At 45.4% G+C, this 20,610-nt stretch overlaps 1 protein-coding gene across 1 annotated transcript in view; it reads left to right on the top strand.

Annotated features, from left to right (window-relative positions):
• The window catches only part of LOC140478446 (unconventional myosin-VIIa-like), a 531,053-nt gene that overhangs the window by 102,570 nt on the left and 407,873 nt on the right, over nt 1–20,610 (top strand). The window lies entirely within an intron of this gene.

Genomic DNA, 20,610 nt, shown 5'->3' with positions numbered 1-20,610 from the left:
TGTCTATATCACTGGGAATACTCTATCAGCACGAACACTGTGTATATCACTGGGAACACTCTCTATATCAGAACGAACACTGTCTATATCACTGGGGACACCCTCTGTATCACCACGAACACTGTCTATATCACTGGGAACACTCTCTGTATCACCAACAACACTGTCTATACCACTGGGAACACTCTCTGTATCACCAGGAACACTGTCTCTATCACTGGGAACACTCTCTGTATCACCAGGAACGCTGTCTATATCACTGGGAATACTCTATCAGCACGAACACTGTGTATATCACTGGGAACACTCTCTATATCAGAACGAACACTGTCTATATCACTGGGGACACCCTCTGTATCACCACGAACACTGTCTATATCACTGGGAACACTCTCTGTATCACCAACAACACTGTCTATACCACTGGGAACACTCTCTGTATCACCAGGAACACTGTCTATATCACGGGCGACCCTCTCTGTATCACCACAAACACTGTCTCTATCACTGGGAACACTCTCTGTATCACAACGAATACTGTCTATATCACTGGGAGCACTCTCCGTGTCATCACGAACACTGTCGATAACTCTGGGAACAGTCTCCGTATCAACCCGAACACTGCCTATATAACTGGGAACACACTCTGTATCACCAGGAACACTGTCCATATCACTGGGAATACTCTCTGTATCACCATGAACACTGTCTATATCACTGTGAACACTCTCTGTATCACCACGAACACTGTCTATATCACTGGCAACATTCTCTGTATCACCAACAAACACTGTCAATATCACTGGGAACACTGTATCACCACAAACACTGTCCATATCACTGGGAATACTCTCTGTATCACCATGAACACTGTCTATATCACTGTGAACACTCTCTGTATCACCACGAACACTGTCTATATCACTGGCAACATTCTCTGTATCACCAACAAACACTGTCAATATCACTGGGAACACTGTATCACCACAAACACTGTCTATATCACTGGTAACACTCTGTATCACCACAAACACTGTCTATATCACTGGGAACACTCATTGTATCACCACAAACACTGTCTATATCACTGGGGACACTCTCTGTCTCACCCGGAACACTGTCTATATCACGGGGGACCCTCTCTGTATCACCAGGAATGTTGTCTACATTACTGGGAACAGTCTCTGTATCACCACAAACATTGTCTATATCACTGGAGACACTCTGTGTCACCACGTTCACTGTCTATATCACTGGGAACACTCTGAATCACCACGAACACTGTCTATATCACTGGGGACACTCTCTGTATCACCAACAACACTGTCTATATCACTGGGAACACCCTCTGTATCACCACGAACACTGTCTATATCACTGGGAACACTCTCTGTATCACCAGGAACGCTGTCTATATCACTGGGAATACTCTATCATCACAAACACTGTGTATATCACTGGGAACACTCTCTGTGTCTCCACGAACACTGTCTATATCACTGGGAACACTCTGTATCACCAAGAATACTGTCTATATCACTGGGAACACTCCCTGTATCACCACGAACACTGTGTATATGACTGGGAACACTCTCTCTATCACCACAAACTCTGTCTATATCACTGGGAACACTCCCTGTATCACCGGGAACACTGTCTATATCACTGGGGACACTCTCAGTATCACCAGGAATGCTGTCTATATCACTGGGGACACTCTGAAACTCCACAAACACTGTATATATCATTGGGAACAGTCTGTATCACAACAAACACTGTCTATATCACTTGGGACACTCTCTGTATTACCACGCACACTGTCTATATCACTGGGAACACTGTATCACAACGAATACTGTCTATATCACTGGGAACACTCTCTGTATCAGCAGGAACACTGTCTATACCACTGGGGACATTCTCTGTATCACCACAAACACTGTCTATATCACTGGGAACACTCTCTGTATCACCAGGAACACTGTCTATATCACGGGCGACACTCTCTGTATCACCACAAACACTGTCTCTATCACTGGGAACACTCTCTGTATCACCACGAACACTGTCTATATCACTGGGAAGACTCTCTGTAGCTCCACGAACACTGTCTGTATCGCTGGGAAAACTGTATCACCATGCACACTGTCTGTATCATTGGGGAGACTCTCTGTATCACCGCAAACACTGTCTATATCACTGGGGACACTCTGTGTCCTCATAAACACCGTCAATATCACTGTGAACACACTCTGTATCACCAGGAAAACTGTCTGTATCACTGAGAATGCTCTGTATCATCACCAACACTGTCTATATCACTGGGAACACACTTTGTATCACCACAAACACTGTCTATATCACTGGGAACGCTCTGTATCACCATTAACACTGTCTATATCACTGGGAACACTCTCTGTATCACCAGGAACGCTGTCTATATCACTGGGAATACTCTGTATCAGCACAAACACTGTGTATATCACTGGGAACACTCTCTGTGTCTCCACGAACACTGTCTATATCACTGGGAACACTCTGTATCACCAAGAATACTGTCTATATCTCTGGGAACACTCCCTGTATCACCACGAACACTGTGTATATCACTGGGAACACTCTCTCTATCACCACGAACTCTGTCTATATCACTGGGAACACTCCCAGTATCACCAGGAACGCTGTCTATATCACTGGGAATACTCTGTATCACCACGTACACTGTCTATATTACTGGGAACACTCCCTGTATCACCGGGAACACTGTCTATATCACTGGGGACACTCTCAGTATCACCAGGAACGCTGTCTATATCACTGGGGACACTCTGAAACTCCACAAACACTGTCTATATCATTGGGAACAGTCTGTATCACCACGAACACTGTCTATATCACTGGGGACACTCTCTGTAGCACCACGCACACTGTCTATATCACTGGGAACACTCTCTGTATCACCAGAAACGCTGTCTATATCAGTGGGAATACTCTCTGTATCACCACGCACACTGTCTATATCACTGGGAACACTCTCTGTATCACTACAAACACTGTCTATATCACTGGGAACACTCTCTGCATCACCAGGAACAATGTCTATATCACTGGGGACACTCTCTGTACCACAGGAACACTGTCTGTATCACTGGGAATGCTCTGTATCGCCACAAACACTGTCTATATCACTGGGAACACTCTCTGCATCACCAGGAACGCTGTCTATATCACTGGGAATCCTCTCAGTATCACCACGAACACTGTCGAAATAACTGGGAACACTCTCTGTATCAGTACGAACACTGTCTATATCACTGTGAACACTCTCTGTATCACCAGGAACGCTGTCTGTGTCGCTGGGAACACTCTGTATCACCATGAACACTGTCTATATCACAGGGGACACTCTGTATCACCATGAACACTGTCTATATCACAGGGGACACTCTGTGTGTCACCACAAACACTGTGTATATCACTGGCAACACTCTCTATATCACCACAAGCACTGTCCATATCACTGGCAACACTCTCTGTATCACCACAAGCACTGTCTATATCACTGGAAACACTCTCTGTATCTCCACGCACACTGTGTATATAACTGGGACACTCTGTGTCACCACGCACACTGTCGATATCACTGGGAATGCTCTCTTTATCAGCACGAACACTGTCTATATCATTGCGGAGACTCCCCGTATCACCACAAACACTGTTTATGTCACTGGGGACACTCTGTGCCATCACGAACACCATCAATATCACTGTGTCACCAGGAACAGAGTCTGTATCACTGGGAATGCTCTGTATCACCACGAACATTGTCTATGTCACTGGGAACACTCTCTGTATCACCACAAACACTGTCTATATAACTGGGAACACTCTCTGTATCACCAGGAACACTGTCTATATCACTGGGAACACTCTCTGTATCACCACAAACACTGTCTATGCAACTGGGAACACTGTGTCACCACGAACACTGCCTATATCACTGGGAACACTCATTGTATCACCACAACAACTGTCTATATCACTGGCAACACTCTCTGTATCACCACGAATACTGTCTATATCACTGGGAACACTCTCTGTATCACCAACAACACTGTCTATATCACGGGGGACACTCTCTGTATCACGACAAACACTGTCTATATCACTGGGAACACTCTCTGTATCACCACGAACACTGTCTGTATCACTGGTGACACTCTCTGTATCACCATGCACACTGTCAATATCACTGGGAACACTGTATCACCACGAACAGCGTCTATATCACTGGGAACACTCTCTGTATCACCAGAAACGCTGTCTATATCACTGGGAATACTCTCTGTATCACCACAAACACTGTCTATATCGCTGGGGACACTCTGTGTATTACCAGGAACACTGTCTATGTCACTGGGAACACTCTCTGTGTCATCACAAACACTGTCAATATCAATGCGAACACTCTCTGTGTCACCACGAACAGTCTATATCACTGGGAATACTCTATGCGTCACCAGGAATACTGTCTATATCACTGGGAACACTCTCTGTATCACCACGAACACGGATAATATATCACTGGGGACACTCTGTGTCACCATGATCACTGTCTATATCACTGGGAACACCCTCTGTATCAACAGGAACACTGTCTATATCACTGGGAACGCTCTGTATCACCACGAACACGGATAATATATCACTGGGGACACTCTGTGTATCACCACGAACATGGATAATATATCACTGGGGACACTTTCTGTATCACCACGAACACTGTCTATATCACTGGGGACACTCTGTGTATCACCACGCACACTGTGTATATCACTGGGAACACTGTATCACAACGAATATGTCTATATCACTGGGAGCACTCTCTGTGTCACCACGAACTCTGTCAATATCACTGGGAACAGTCTCTGTATCAGCACGAACACAGTCTATATCACTGGTGACACTCTCTGTATCACCAGGAACACTGTCTAAGTCACTGGGAACACTATCTATATCACCAGGAACACGGTCTTTATCGCTGGGAACGCTCTGTATTACCATGAACACTGTCTATATCACTGGGAACACTCTCTGTATCATCAGGAACACTGTCTATATCACGGGGGACACTCTCTGTATCACCACAAACACTGTCTATATCACTGGGGACACCCTGTGTCACCACGAACACTGTCTCTATCACTGGGAACACTCTCTGTATCACCAGGAACACTGCCTATATCACTGGGAATACTCTCTGTATCACCACGAATACTGTCTATATCACTGGGAACACTCTCTGTATCACCAGGAACACTGTCTATATCACTGGGGACACTGTCTGTGTCACCACATACACTGTCTATATCACTGGGAACACTATCTATATCACCAGGAACACGGTCTTTATCGCTGGGAACGCTCTGTATCACCATGAACACTGTCTATATCACTGGGAACACTCTCTGTATCACCAGGAACACTGTCTATATCACGGGCGACACTCTCTGTATCACCACAAACACTGTCTCTATCACTGGGAACACTCTCTGTATCACCACGAACACTGTCTATATCACTGGGAAGACTCTCTGTAGCTCCACGAACACTGTCTGTATCGCTGGGAAAACTGTATCACCATGCACACTGTCTGTATCATTGGGGAGACTCTCTGTATCACCGCAAACACTGTCTATATCACTGGGGACACTCTGTGTCCTCATAAACACCGTCAATATCACTGTGAACACACTCTGTATCACCAGGAAAACTGTCTGTATCACTGAGAATGCTCTGTATCATCACCAACACTGTCTATATCACTGGGAACACACTTTGTATCACCACAAACACTGTCTATATCACTGGGAACGCTCTGTATCACCATTAACACTGTCTATATCACTGGGAACACTCTCTGTATCACCAGGAACGCTGTCTATATCACTGGGAATACTCTGTATCAGCACAAACACTGTGTATATCACTGGGAACACTCTCTGTGTCTCCACGAACACTGTCTATATCACTGGGAACACTCTGTATCACCAAGAATACTGTCTATATCTCTGGGAACACTCCCTGTATCACCACGAACACTGTGTATATCACTGGGAACACTCTCTCTATCACCACGAACTCTGTCTATATCACTGGGAACACTCCCAGTATCACCAGGAACGCTGTCTATATCACTGGGAATACTCTGTATCACCACGTACACTGTCTATATTACTGGGAACACTCCCTGTATCACCGGGAACACTGTCTATATCACTGGGGACACTCTCAGTATCACCAGGAACGCTGTCTATATCACTGGGGACACTCTGAAACTCCACAAACACTGTCTATATCATTGGGAACAGTCTGTATCACCACGAACACTGTCTATATCACTGGGGACACTCTCTGTAGCACCACGCACACTGTCTATATCACTGGGAACACTCTCTGTATCACCAGAAACGCTGTCTATATCAGTGGGAATACTCTCTGTATCACCACGCACACTGTCTATATCACTGGGAACACTCTCTGTATCACTACAAACACTGTCTATATCACTGGGAACACTCTCTGCATCACCAGGAACAATGTCTATATCACTGGGGACACTCTCTGTACCACAGGAACACTGTCTGTATCACTGGGAATGCTCTGTATCGCCACAAACACTGTCTATATCACTGGGAACACTCTCTGCATCACCAGGAACGCTGTCTATATCACTGGGAATCCTCTCAGTATCACCACGAACACTGTCGAAATAACTGGGAACACTCTCTGTATCAGTACGAACACTGTCTATATCACTGTGAACACTCTCTGTATCACCAGGAACGCTGTCTGTGTCGCTGGGAACACTCTGTATCACCATGAACACTGTCTATATCACAGGGGACACTCTGTATCACCATGAACACTGTCTATATCACAGGGGACACTCTGTGTGTCACCACAAACACTGTGTATATCACTGGCAACACTCTCTATATCACCACAAGCACTGTCCATATCACTGGCAACACTCTCTGTATCACCACAAGCACTGTCTATATCACTGGAAACACTCTCTGTATCTCCACGCACACTGTGTATATAACTGGGACACTCTGTGTCACCACGCACACTGTCGATATCACTGGGAATGCTCTCTTTATCAGCACGAACACTGTCTATATCATTGCGGAGACTCCCCGTATCACCACAAACACTGTTTATGTCACTGGGGACACTCTGTGCCATCACGAACACCATCAATATCACTGTGTCACCAGGAACAGAGTCTGTATCACTGGGAATGCTCTGTATCACCACGAACATTGTCTATGTCACTGGGAACACTCTCTGTATCACCACAAACACTGTCTATATAACTGGGAACACTCTCTGTATCACCAGGAACACTGTCTATATCACTGGGAACACTCTCTGTATCACCACAAACACTGTCTATGCAACTGGGAACACTGTGTCACCACGAACACTGCCTATATCACTGGGAACACTCATTGTATCACCACAACAACTGTCTATATCACTGGCAACACTCTCTGTATCACCACGAATACTGTCTATATCACTGGGAACACTCTCTGTATCACCAACAACACTGTCTATATCACGGGGGACACTCTCTGTATCACGACAAACACTGTCTATATCACTGGGAACACTCTCTGTATCACCACGAACACTGTCTGTATCACTGGTGACACTCTCTGTATCACCATGCACACTGTCAATATCACTGGGAACACTGTATCACCACGAACAGCGTCTATATCACTGGGAACACTCTCTGTATCACCAGAAACGCTGTCTATATCACTGGGAATACTCTCTGTATCACCACAAACACTGTCTATATCGCTGGGGACACTCTGTGTATTACCAGGAACACTGTCTATGTCACTGGGAACACTCTCTGTGTCATCACAAACACTGTCAATATCAATGCGAACACTCTCTGTGTCACCACGAACAGTCTATATCACTGGGAATACTCTATGCGTCACCAGGAATACTGTCTATATCACTGGGAACACTCTCTGTATCACCACGAACACGGATAATATATCACTGGGGACACTCTGTGTCACCATGATCACTGTCTATATCACTGGGAACACCCTCTGTATCAACAGGAACACTGTCTATATCACTGGGAACGCTCTGTATCACCACGAACACGGATAATATATCACTGGGGACACTCTGTGTATCACCACGAACATGGATAATATATCACTGGGGACACTTTCTGTATCACCACGAACACTGTCTATATCACTGGGGACACTCTGTGTATCACCACGCACACTGTGTATATCACTGGGAACACTGTATCACAACGAATATGTCTATATCACTGGGAGCACTCTCTGTGTCACCACGAACTCTGTCAATATCACTGGGAACAGTCTCTGTATCAGCACGAACACAGTCTATATCACTGGTGACACTCTCTGTATCACCAGGAACACTGTCTAAGTCACTGGGAACACTATCTATATCACCAGGAACACGGTCTTTATCGCTGGGAACGCTCTGTATTACCATGAACACTGTCTATATCACTGGGAACACTCTCTGTATCACCAGGAACACTGCCTATATCACTGGGAATACTCTCTGTATCACCACGAATACTGTCTATATCACTGGGAACACTCTCTGTATCACCAGGAACACTGTCTATATCACTGGGGACACTGTCTGTGTCACCACATACACTGTCTATATCACTGGGAACACTATCTATATCACCAGGAACACGGTCTTTATCGCTGGGAACGCTCTGTATCACCATGAACACTGTCTATATCACTGGGAACACTCTCTGTATCACCAGGAACACTGTCTATATCACGGGCGACACTCTCTGTATCACCACAAACACTGTCTCTATCACTGGGAACACTCTCTGTATCACCACGAACACTGTCTATATCACTGGGAAGACTCTCTGTAGCTCCACGAACACTGTCTGTATCGCTGGGAAAACTGTATCACCATGCACACTGTCTGTATCATTGGGGAGACTCTCTGTATCACCGCAAACACTGTCTATATCACTGGGGACACTCTGTGTCCTCATAAACACCGTCAATATCACTGTGAACACACTCTGTATCACCAGGAAAACTGTCTGTATCACTGAGAATGCTCTGTATCATCACCAACACTGTCTATATCACTGGGAACACACTTTGTATCACCACAAACACTGTCTATATCACTGGGAACGCTCTGTATCACCATTAACACTGTCTATATCACTGGGAACACTCTCTGTATCACCAGGAACGCTGTCTATATCACTGGGAATACTCTGTATCAGCACAAACACTGTGTATATCACTGGGAACACTCTCTGTGTCTCCACGAACACTGTCTATATCACTGGGAACACTCTGTATCACCAAGAATACTGTCTATATCTCTGGGAACACTCCCTGTATCACCACGAACACTGTGTATATCACTGGGAACACTCTCTCTATCACCACGAACTCTGTCTATATCACTGGGAACACTCCCAGTATCACCAGGAACGCTGTCTATATCACTGGGAATACTCTGTATCACCACGTACACTGTCTATATTACTGGGAACACTCCCTGTATCACCGGGAACACTGTCTATATCACTGGGGACACTCTCAGTATCACCAGGAACGCTGTCTATATCACTGGGGACACTCTGAAACTCCACAAACACTGTCTATATCATTGGGAACAGTCTGTATCACCACGAACACTGTCTATATCACTGGGGACACTCTCTGTAGCACCACGCACACTGTCTATATCACTGGGAACACTCTCTGTATCACCAGAAACGCTGTCTATATCAGTGGGAATACTCTCTGTATCACCACGCACACTGTCTATATCACTGGGAACACTCTCTGTATCACTACAAACACTGTCTATATCACTGGGAACACTCTCTGCATCACCAGGAACAATGTCTATATCACTGGGGACACTCTCTGTACCACAGGAACACTGTCTGTATCACTGGGAATGCTCTGTATCGCCACAAACACTGTCTATATCACTGGGAACACTCTCTGCATCACCAGGAACGCTGTCTATATCACTGGGAATCCTCTCAGTATCACCACGAACACTGTCGAAATAACTGGGAACACTCTCTGTATCAGTACGAACACTGTCTATATCACTGTGAACACTCTCTGTATCACCAGGAACGCTGTCTGTGTCGCTGGGAACACTCTGTATCACCATGAACACTGTCTATATCACAGGGGACACTCTGTATCACCATGAACACTGTCTATATCACAGGGGACACTCTGTGTGTCACCACAAACACTGTGTATATCACTGGCAACACTCTCTATATCACCACAAGCACTGTCCATATCACTGGCAACACTCTCTGTATCACCACAAGCACTGTCTATATCACTGGAAACACTCTCTGTATCTCCACGCACACTGTGTATATAACTGGGACACTCTGTGTCACCACGCACACTGTCGATATCACTGGGAATGCTCTCTTTATCAGCACGAACACTGTCTATATCATTGCGGAGACTCCCCGTATCACCACAAACACTGTTTATGTCACTGGGGACACTCTGTGCCATCACGAACACCATCAATATCACTGTGTCACCAGGAACAGAGTCTGTATCACTGGGAATGCTCTGTATCACCACGAACATTGTCTATGTCACTGGGAACACTCTCTGTATCACCACAAACACTGTCTATATAACTGGGAACACTCTCTGTATCACCAGGAACACTGTCTATATCACTGGGAACACTCTCTGTATCACCACAAACACTGTCTATGCAACTGGGAACACTGTGTCACCACGAACACTGCCTATATCACTGGGAACACTCATTGTATCACCACAACAACTGTCTATATCACTGGCAACACTCTCTGTATCACCACGAATACTGTCTATATCACTGGGAACACTCTCTGTATCACCAACAACACTGTCTATATCACGGGGGACACTCTCTGTATCACGACAAACACTGTCTATATCACTGGGAACACTCTCTGTATCACCACGAACACTGTCTGTATCACTGGTGACACTCTCTGTATCACCATGCACACTGTCAATATCACTGGGAACACTGTATCACCACGAACAGCGTCTATATCACTGGGAACACTCTCTGTATCACCAGAAACGCTGTCTATATCACTGGGAATACTCTCTGTATCACCACAAACACTGTCTATATCGCTGGGGACACTCTGTGTATTACCAGGAACACTGTCTATGTCACTGGGAACACTCTCTGTGTCATCACAAACACTGTCAATATCAATGCGAACACTCTCTGTGTCACCACGAACAGTCTATATCACTGGGAATACTCTATGCGTCACCAGGAATACTGTCTATATCACTGGGAACACTCTCTGTATCACCACGAACACGGATAATATATCACTGGGGACACTCTGTGTCACCATGATCACTGTCTATATCACTGGGAACACCCTCTGTATCAACAGGAACACTGTCTATATCACTGGGAACGCTCTGTATCACCACGAACACGGATAATATATCACTGGGGACACTCTGTGTATCACCACGAACATGGATAATATATCACTGGGGACACTTTCTGTATCACCACGAACACTGTCTATATCACTGGGGACACTCTGTGTATCACCACGCACACTGTGTATATCACTGGGAACACTGTATCACAACGAATATGTCTATATCACTGGGAGCACTCTCTGTGTCACCACGAACTCTGTCAATATCACTGGGAACAGTCTCTGTATCAGCACGAACACAGTCTATATCACTGGTGACACTCTCTGTATCACCAGGAACACTGTCTAAGTCACTGGGAACACTATCTATATCACCAGGAACACGGTCTTTATCGCTGGGAACGCTCTGTATTACCATGAACACTGTCTATATCACTGGGAACACTCTCTGTATCATCAGGAACACTGTCTATATCACGGGGGACACTCTCTGTATCACCACAAACACTGTCTATATCACTGGGGACACCCTGTGTCACCACGAACACTGTCTCTATCACTGGGAACACTCTCTGTATCACCAGGAACACTGCCTATATCACTGGGAATACTCTCTGTATCACCACGAATACTGTCTATATCACTGGGAACACTCTCTGTATCACCAGGAACACTGTCTATATCACTGGGGACACTGTCTGTGTCACCACATACACTGTCTATATCACTGGGAACACTATCTATATCACCAGGAACACGGTCTTTATCGCTGGGAACGCTCTGTATCACCATGAACACTGTCTATATCACTGGGAACACTCTCTGTATCACCAGGAACACTGTCTATATCACGGGGGACACTCTCTGTATCACCACAAACATTGTCTATATCACTGGAGACACTCTGTGTCACGACAATCACTGTCTATATCACTGGGAACACTCTGAATCACCACGAACACTGTCTATATCACTGGGGACACTCTCTGTATCACTGCGAACACTGTCTACATCACTGGGAACACTCTCTATATCAGAACGAACACTGTCTATATCACTGGGGACACTCTGTATCACCAACAACACTGTCTATATCACTGGGAACACCCTCTGTATCACCACGAACACTGTCTATATCACTGGGAACACTCTCTGTATCACCAACAACACTGTCTATACCACTGGGAACACTCTCTGTATCACCAGGAACACTGTCTATATCACGGGCGACCCTCTCTGTATCACCACAAACACTGTCTCTATCACTGGGAACACTCTCTGTATCACAACGCATACTGTCTATATCACTGGGAGCACTCTCCGTGTCATCACGAACACTGTCGATAACTCTGGGAACAGTCTCCGTATCAGCCCGAACACTGCCTATATAACTGGGAACACACTCTGTATCACCAGGAACACTGTCCATATCACTGGGAATACTCTCTGTATCACCATGAACACTGTCTATATCACTGTGAACACTCTCTGTATCACCACGAACACTGTCTATATCACTGGCAACATTCTCTGTATCACCAACAAACACTGTCAATATCACTGGGAACACTGTATCACCACAAACACTGTCTATATCACTGGTAACACTCTGTATCACCACAAACACTGTCTATATCACTGGGAACACTCATTGTATCACCACAAACACTGTCTATATCACTGGGGACACTCTCTGTCTCACCCGGAACACTGTCTATATCACGGGGGACCCTCTCTGTATCACCAGGAATGTTGTCTACATTACTGGGAACAGTCTCTGTATCACCACAAACATTGTCTATATCACTGGAGACACTCTGTGTCACCACGATCACTGTCTATATCACTGGGAACACTCTGAATCACCACGAACACTGTCTATATCACTGGGGACACTCTCTGTATCACCACAAACACTGTCTATACCACTGGAGACACTCTGTGTCATCACGAACACCGTCAATATCACTGTGAATACTCTCTGTATCACCAGGTATGCTGTCTATATCACTGGGAATAATCTCTGTATCACCACAAGCACTGTCTATATCACTGGAAACACTCTCTGTATCACCACGCACACTGTGTATATCACTGGAACACTCTGTGTCACCACGCACACTCACTATATTACTGGGATCACTGTATCACAACAAATACTGTCTATATCACTGGGAGCACTCTCTGTGTCACCACGAACACTGTCGATATCACTGGGAACACTCTCTGTATCAGCACGAACACTGTCTGTATCACTGGGAACACTCTCTGTATCACCAGGAACACTGTCTATATCACTGGGAACACTCTGTATCACCAGGACCAATGTCTATATCACTGGGGACACTCTCTGTATCACCAGGAATGCTGTCTATATCACTGGGAATAATCTCTGTATCACCACAAACACTGTCTATATCACTGGGGACACTCTCTGTATCACCACGAACACCGTCGATATCACAGGGAACACTGCCTGTATCAGCACGAACACTGTCTATATCACTGGGAACATTCTCTGCATCACTATAAACACTGTCTATATCACTGGGGATACTCTGTATCACCACAAACACTGTCTATACCACTGGAGACACTCTGTGTCATCACGAACACTGTCAATATCACTGTGAATACTCTCTGTATCACCAGGAACACAGTCTGTGTCACTGGAAACGCTCTGTATCACCGGGAACGCTCTGTATCACCACGAACACTGATAATATATCGCTGGGGACACTCTGTATCACCACGAGCACTGTCCATATCACTGGGGACACTCTATGTGTCACCACAAACACTGTCTGGATCACTGGGAACACTCTCTGTATCACCACAAACACTGTCTATATCACTGGGAACACGTTCTGTATCACCAGGGACACTGTCTATATCACTGGGAATACTCTGTATCACCACGAACACTGTCTATATCACTGGGAACACTCTCTGTATCACCATGCACACTGTGTATATCACTGGGACACTCTGTGTCATCACGCACACTGTCTATATCACTGGGATCACTGTATCATAATGAATACTGTCTATATCACTGGGAGCACTCTCTGTGTCACCACGAACACTGTCGATATCACTGGGAACGCTCTCTGTATCACCACAAACACTGTCTATATCATTAGGAACACTCTGTATCACCATGCACACTGTCTATATCACGGGGAATACTCTATCAGCACAAACACTGTGTATATCACTGGGAACACTCTCTGTGTCTCCACGAACACTGTCTATATCACTGGGAACACTCTGTATCACCAAGAATACTGTCTATATCACTGGGAACACTCCCTGTATCACCACGAACACTGTGTATATGACTGGGAACACTCTCTCTATCACCACAAACTCTGTCTATATCACTGGGAACACTCCCTGTATCACCGGGAACACTGTCTATATCACTGGGGACACTCTCAGTATCACCAGGAATGCTGTCTATATCACTGGGGACACTCTGAAACTCCACAAACACTGTATATATCATTGGGAACAGTCTGTATCACAACAAACACTGTCTATATCACTTGGGACACTCTCTGTATTACCACGCACACTGTCTATATCACTGGGAACACTGTATCACAACGAATACTGTCTATATCACTGGGAACACTCTCTGTATCACCAGGAACACTGTCTATACCACTGGGGACATTCTCTGTATCACCACAAACACTGTCTATATCACTGGGAACACTCTCTGTATCACCAGGAACACTGTCTATATCACGGGCGACACTCTCTGTATCACCACAAACACTGTCTCTATCACTGGGAACACTCTCTGTATCACCACGAACACTGTCTATATCACTGGGAAGACTCTCTGTAGCTCCACGAACACTGTCTGTATCGCTGGGAAAACTGTATCACCATGCACACTGTCTGTATCATTGGGGAGACTCTCTGTATCACCGCAAACACTGTCTATATCACTGGGGACACTCTGTGTCCTCATAAACACCGTCAATATCACTGTGAACACACTCTGTATCACCAGGAAAACTGTCTGTATCACTGAGAATGCTCTGTATCATCACCAACACTGTCTATATCACTGGGAACACACTTTGTATCACCACAAACACTGTCTATATCACTGGGAACGCTCTGTATCACCATTAACACTGTCTATATCACTGGGAACACTCTCTGTATCACCAGGAACGCTGTCTATATCACTGGGAATACTCTGTATCAGCACAAACACTGTGTATATCACTGGGAACACTCTCTCTATCACCACGAACTCTGTCTATATCACTGGGAACACTCCCAGTATCACCAGGAACGCTGTCTATATCACTGGGAATACTCTGTATCACCACGTACACTGTCTATATTACTGGGAACACTCCCTGTATCACCGGGAACACTGTCTATATCACTGGGGACACTCTCAGTATCACCAGGAACGCTGTCTATATCACTGGGGACACTCTGAAACTCCACAAACACTGTCTATATCATTGGGAACAGTCTGTATCACCACGAACACTGTCTATATCACTGGGGACACTCTCTGTAGCACCACGCACACTGTCTATATCACTGGGAACACTCTCTGTATCACCAGAAACGCTGTCTATATCAGTGGGAATACTCTCTGTATCACCACACACACTGTCTATATCACTGGGAACACTCTCTGTATCACTACAAACACTGTCTATATCACTGGGAACACTCTCTGCATCACCAGGAACAATGTCTATATCACTGGGGACACTCTCTGTACCACAGGAACACTGTCTGTATCACTGGGAATGCTCTGTATCGCCACAAACACTGTCTATATCACTGGGAACACTCTCTGCATCACCAGGAACGCTGTCTATATCACTGGGAATCCTCTCAGTATCACCACGAACACTGTCGAAATAACTGGGAACACTCTCTGTATCAGTACGAACACTGTCTATATCACTGTGAACACTCTCTGTATCACCAGGAACGCTGTCTGTGTCGCTGGGAACACTCTGTATCACCATGAACACTGTCTATATCACAGGGGACACTCTGTATCACCATGAACACTGTCTATATCACAGGGGACACTCTGTGTGTCACCACAAACACTGTGTATATCACTGGCAACACTCTCTATATCACCACAAGCACTGTCCATATCACTGGCAACACTCTCTGTATCACCACAAGCACTGTCTATATCACTGGAAACACTCTCTGTATCTCCACGCACACTGTGTATATAACTGGGACACTCTGTGTCACCACGCACACTGTCGATATCACTGGGAATGCTCTCTTTATCAGCACGAACACTGTCTATATCATTGCGGAGACTCCCCGTATCACCACAAACACTGTTTATGTCACTGGGGACACTCTGTGCCATCACGAACACCATCAATATCACTGTGTCACCAGGAACAGAGTCTGTATCACTGGGAATGCTCTGTATCACCACGAACATTGTCTATGTCACTGGGAACACTCTCTGTATCACCACAAACACTGTCTATATAACTGGGAACACTCTCTGTATCACCAGGAACACTGTCTATATCACTGGGAACACTCTCTGTATCACCACAAACACTGTCTATGCAACTGGGAACACTGTGTCACCACGAACACTGCCTATATCACTGGGAACACTCATTGTATCACCACAACAACTGTCTATATCACTGGCAACACTCTCTGTATCACCACGAATACTGTCTATATCACTGGGAACACTCTCTGTATCACCAACAACACTGTCTATATCACGGGGGACACTCTCTGTATCACGACAAACACTGTCTATATCACTGGGAACACTCTCTGTATCACCACGAACACTGTCTGTATCACTGGTGACACTCTCTGTATCACCATGCACACTGTCAATATCACTGGGAACACTGTATCACCACGAACAGCGTCTATATCACTGGGAACACTCTCTGTATCACCAGAAACGCTGTCTATATCACTGGGAATACTCTCTGTATCACCACAAACACTGTCTATATCGCTGGGGACACTCTGTGTATTACCAGGAACACTGTCTATGTCACTGGGAACACTCTCTGTGTCATCACAAACACTGTCAATATCAATGCGAACACTCTCTGTGTCACCACGAACAGTCTATATCACTGGGAATACTCTATGCGTCACCAGGAATACTGTCTATATCACTGGGAACACTCTCTGTATCACCACGAACACGGATAATATATCACTGGGGACACTCTGTGTCACCATGATCACTGTCTATATCACTGGGAACACCCTCTGTATCAACAGGAACACTGTCTATATCACTGGGAACGCTCTGTATCACCACGAACACGGATAATATATCACTGGGGACACTCTGTGTATCACCACGAACATGGATAATATATCACTGGGGACACTTTCTGTATCACCACGAACACTGTCTATATCACTGGGGACACTCTGTGTATCACCACGCACACTGTGTATATCACTGGGAACACTGTATCACAACGAATATGTCTATATCACTGGGAGCACTCTCTGTGTCACCACGAACTCTGTCAATATCACTGGGAACAGTCTCTGTATCAGCACGAACACAGTCTATATCACTGGTGACACTCTCTGTATCACCAGGAACACTGTCTAAGTCACTGGGAACACTATCTATATCACCAGGAACACGGTCTTTATCGCTGGGAACGCTCTGTATTACCATGAACACTGTCTATATCACTGGGAACACTCTCTGTATCATCAGGAACACTGTCTATATCACGGGGGACACTCTCTGTATCACCACAAACACTGTCTATATCACTGGGGACACCCTGTGTCACCACGAACACTGTCTCTATCACTGGGAACACTCTCTGTATCACCAGGAACACTGCCTATATCACTGGGAATACTCTCTGTATCACCACGAATACTGTCTATATCACTGGGAACACTCTCTGTATCACCAGGAACACTGTCTATATCACTGGGGACACTGTCTGTGTCACCACATACACTGTCTATATCACTGGGAACACTATCTATATCACCAGGAACACGGTCTTTATCGCTGGGAACGCTCTGTATCACCATGAACACTGTCTATATCACTGGGAACACTCTCTGTATCACCAGGAACACTGTCTATATCACGGGGGACACTCTCTGTATCACCACAAACATTGTCTATATCACTGGAGACACTCTGTGTCACGACAATCACTGTCTATATCACTGGGAACACTCTGAATCACCACGAACACTGTCTATATCACTGGGGACACTCTCTGTATCACTGCGAACACTGTCTACATCACTGGGAACACTCTCTATATCAGAACGAACACTGTCTATATCACTGGGGACACTCTGTATCACCAACAACACTGTCTATATCACTGGGAACACCCTCTGTATCACCACGAACACTGTCTATATCACTGGGAACACTCTCTGTATCACCAACAACACTGTCTATACCACTGGGAACACTCTCTGTATCACCAGGAACACTGTCTATATCACGGGCGACCCTCTCTGTATCACCACAAACACTGTCTCTATCACTGGGAACACTCTCTGTATCACAACGCATACTGTCTATATCACTGGGAGCACTCTCCGTGTCATCACGAACACTGTCGATAACTCTGGGAACAGTCTCCGTATCAGCCCGAACACTGCCTATATAACTGGGAACACACTCTGTATCACCAGGAACACTGTCCATATCACTGGGAATACTCTCTGTATCACCATGAACACTGTCTATATCACTGTGAACACTCTCTGTATCACCACGAACACTGTCTATATCACTGGCAACATTCTCTGTATCACCAACAAACACTGTCTATATCACTGGTAACACTCTGTATCACCACAAACACTGTCTATATCACTGGGAACACTCATTGTATCACCACAAACACTGTCTATATCACTGGGGACACTCTCTGTCTCACCCGGAACACTGTCTATATCACGGGGGACCCTCTCTGTATCACCAGGAATGTTGTCTACATTACTGGGAACAGTCTCTGTATCACCACAAACATTGTCTATATCACTGGAGACACTCTGTGTCACCACGTTCACTGTCTATATCACTGGGAACACTCTGAATCACCACGAACACTGTCTATATCACTGGGGACACTCTCTGTATCACCGCGAACACTGTCTATATAACTGGGAACACTCTCTGTATCAGAACGAACACTGTCTATATTACTGGGAACACCCTGTGTCACCACGAACACTGTCTATATCACTGGGAACACACTCTGTATCACCAGGAACACTGCATATATCACTGGGAATACTCTCTGTGTCACCACGAATACTGTCTATATCGCTGGGAACACTCTCTGTATCAGAACGAACACTGTCTATATCACTGGGAACACTCTCTGTATCACCAGGAACACTGTCTATACCACTGGGGACATTCTCTGTATCAACACGAACACTGCCTATATCACTGGGAACACCCTCTGTATCACCACGAACACTGTCTATATCACTGGGAACACTCTCTGTATCACCAGGAACACTGTCTATATCACTGGGGACACTCTGAAACTCCACAAACACTGTCTATACCACTGGAGACACTCTGTGTCATCACGAACACCGTCAATATCACTGTGAATACTCTCTGTATCACCAGGTATGCTGTCTATATCACTGGGAATAATCTCTGTATCACCACAAGCACTGTCTATATCACTGGAAACACTCTCTGTATCACCACGCACACTGTGTATATCACTGGAACACTCTGTGTCACCACGCACACTCACTATATTACTGGGATCACTGTATCACAACAAATACTGTCTATATCACTGGGAGCACTCTCTGTGTCACCACGAACACTGTCGATATCACTGGGAACACTCTCTGTATCAGCACGAACACTGTCTGTATCACTGGGAACACTCTCTGTATCACCAGGAACACTGTCTATATCACTGGGAACACTCTGTATCACCAGGACCAATGTCTATATCACTGGGGACACTCTCTGTATCACCAGGAATGCTGTCTATATCACTGGGAATAATCTCTGTATCACCACAAACACTGTCTATATC

This window comes from Chiloscyllium punctatum, chromosome 6 (genome assembly GCF_047496795.1).
Source record: "Chiloscyllium punctatum isolate Juve2018m chromosome 6, sChiPun1.3, whole genome shotgun sequence".
Lineage (NCBI taxonomy): Eukaryota > Metazoa > Chordata > Chondrichthyes > Orectolobiformes > Hemiscylliidae > Chiloscyllium > Chiloscyllium punctatum.
Note: the sequence above shows the minus strand (reverse complement) of the source record. Positions and strands in the feature narration are given on the sequence as shown.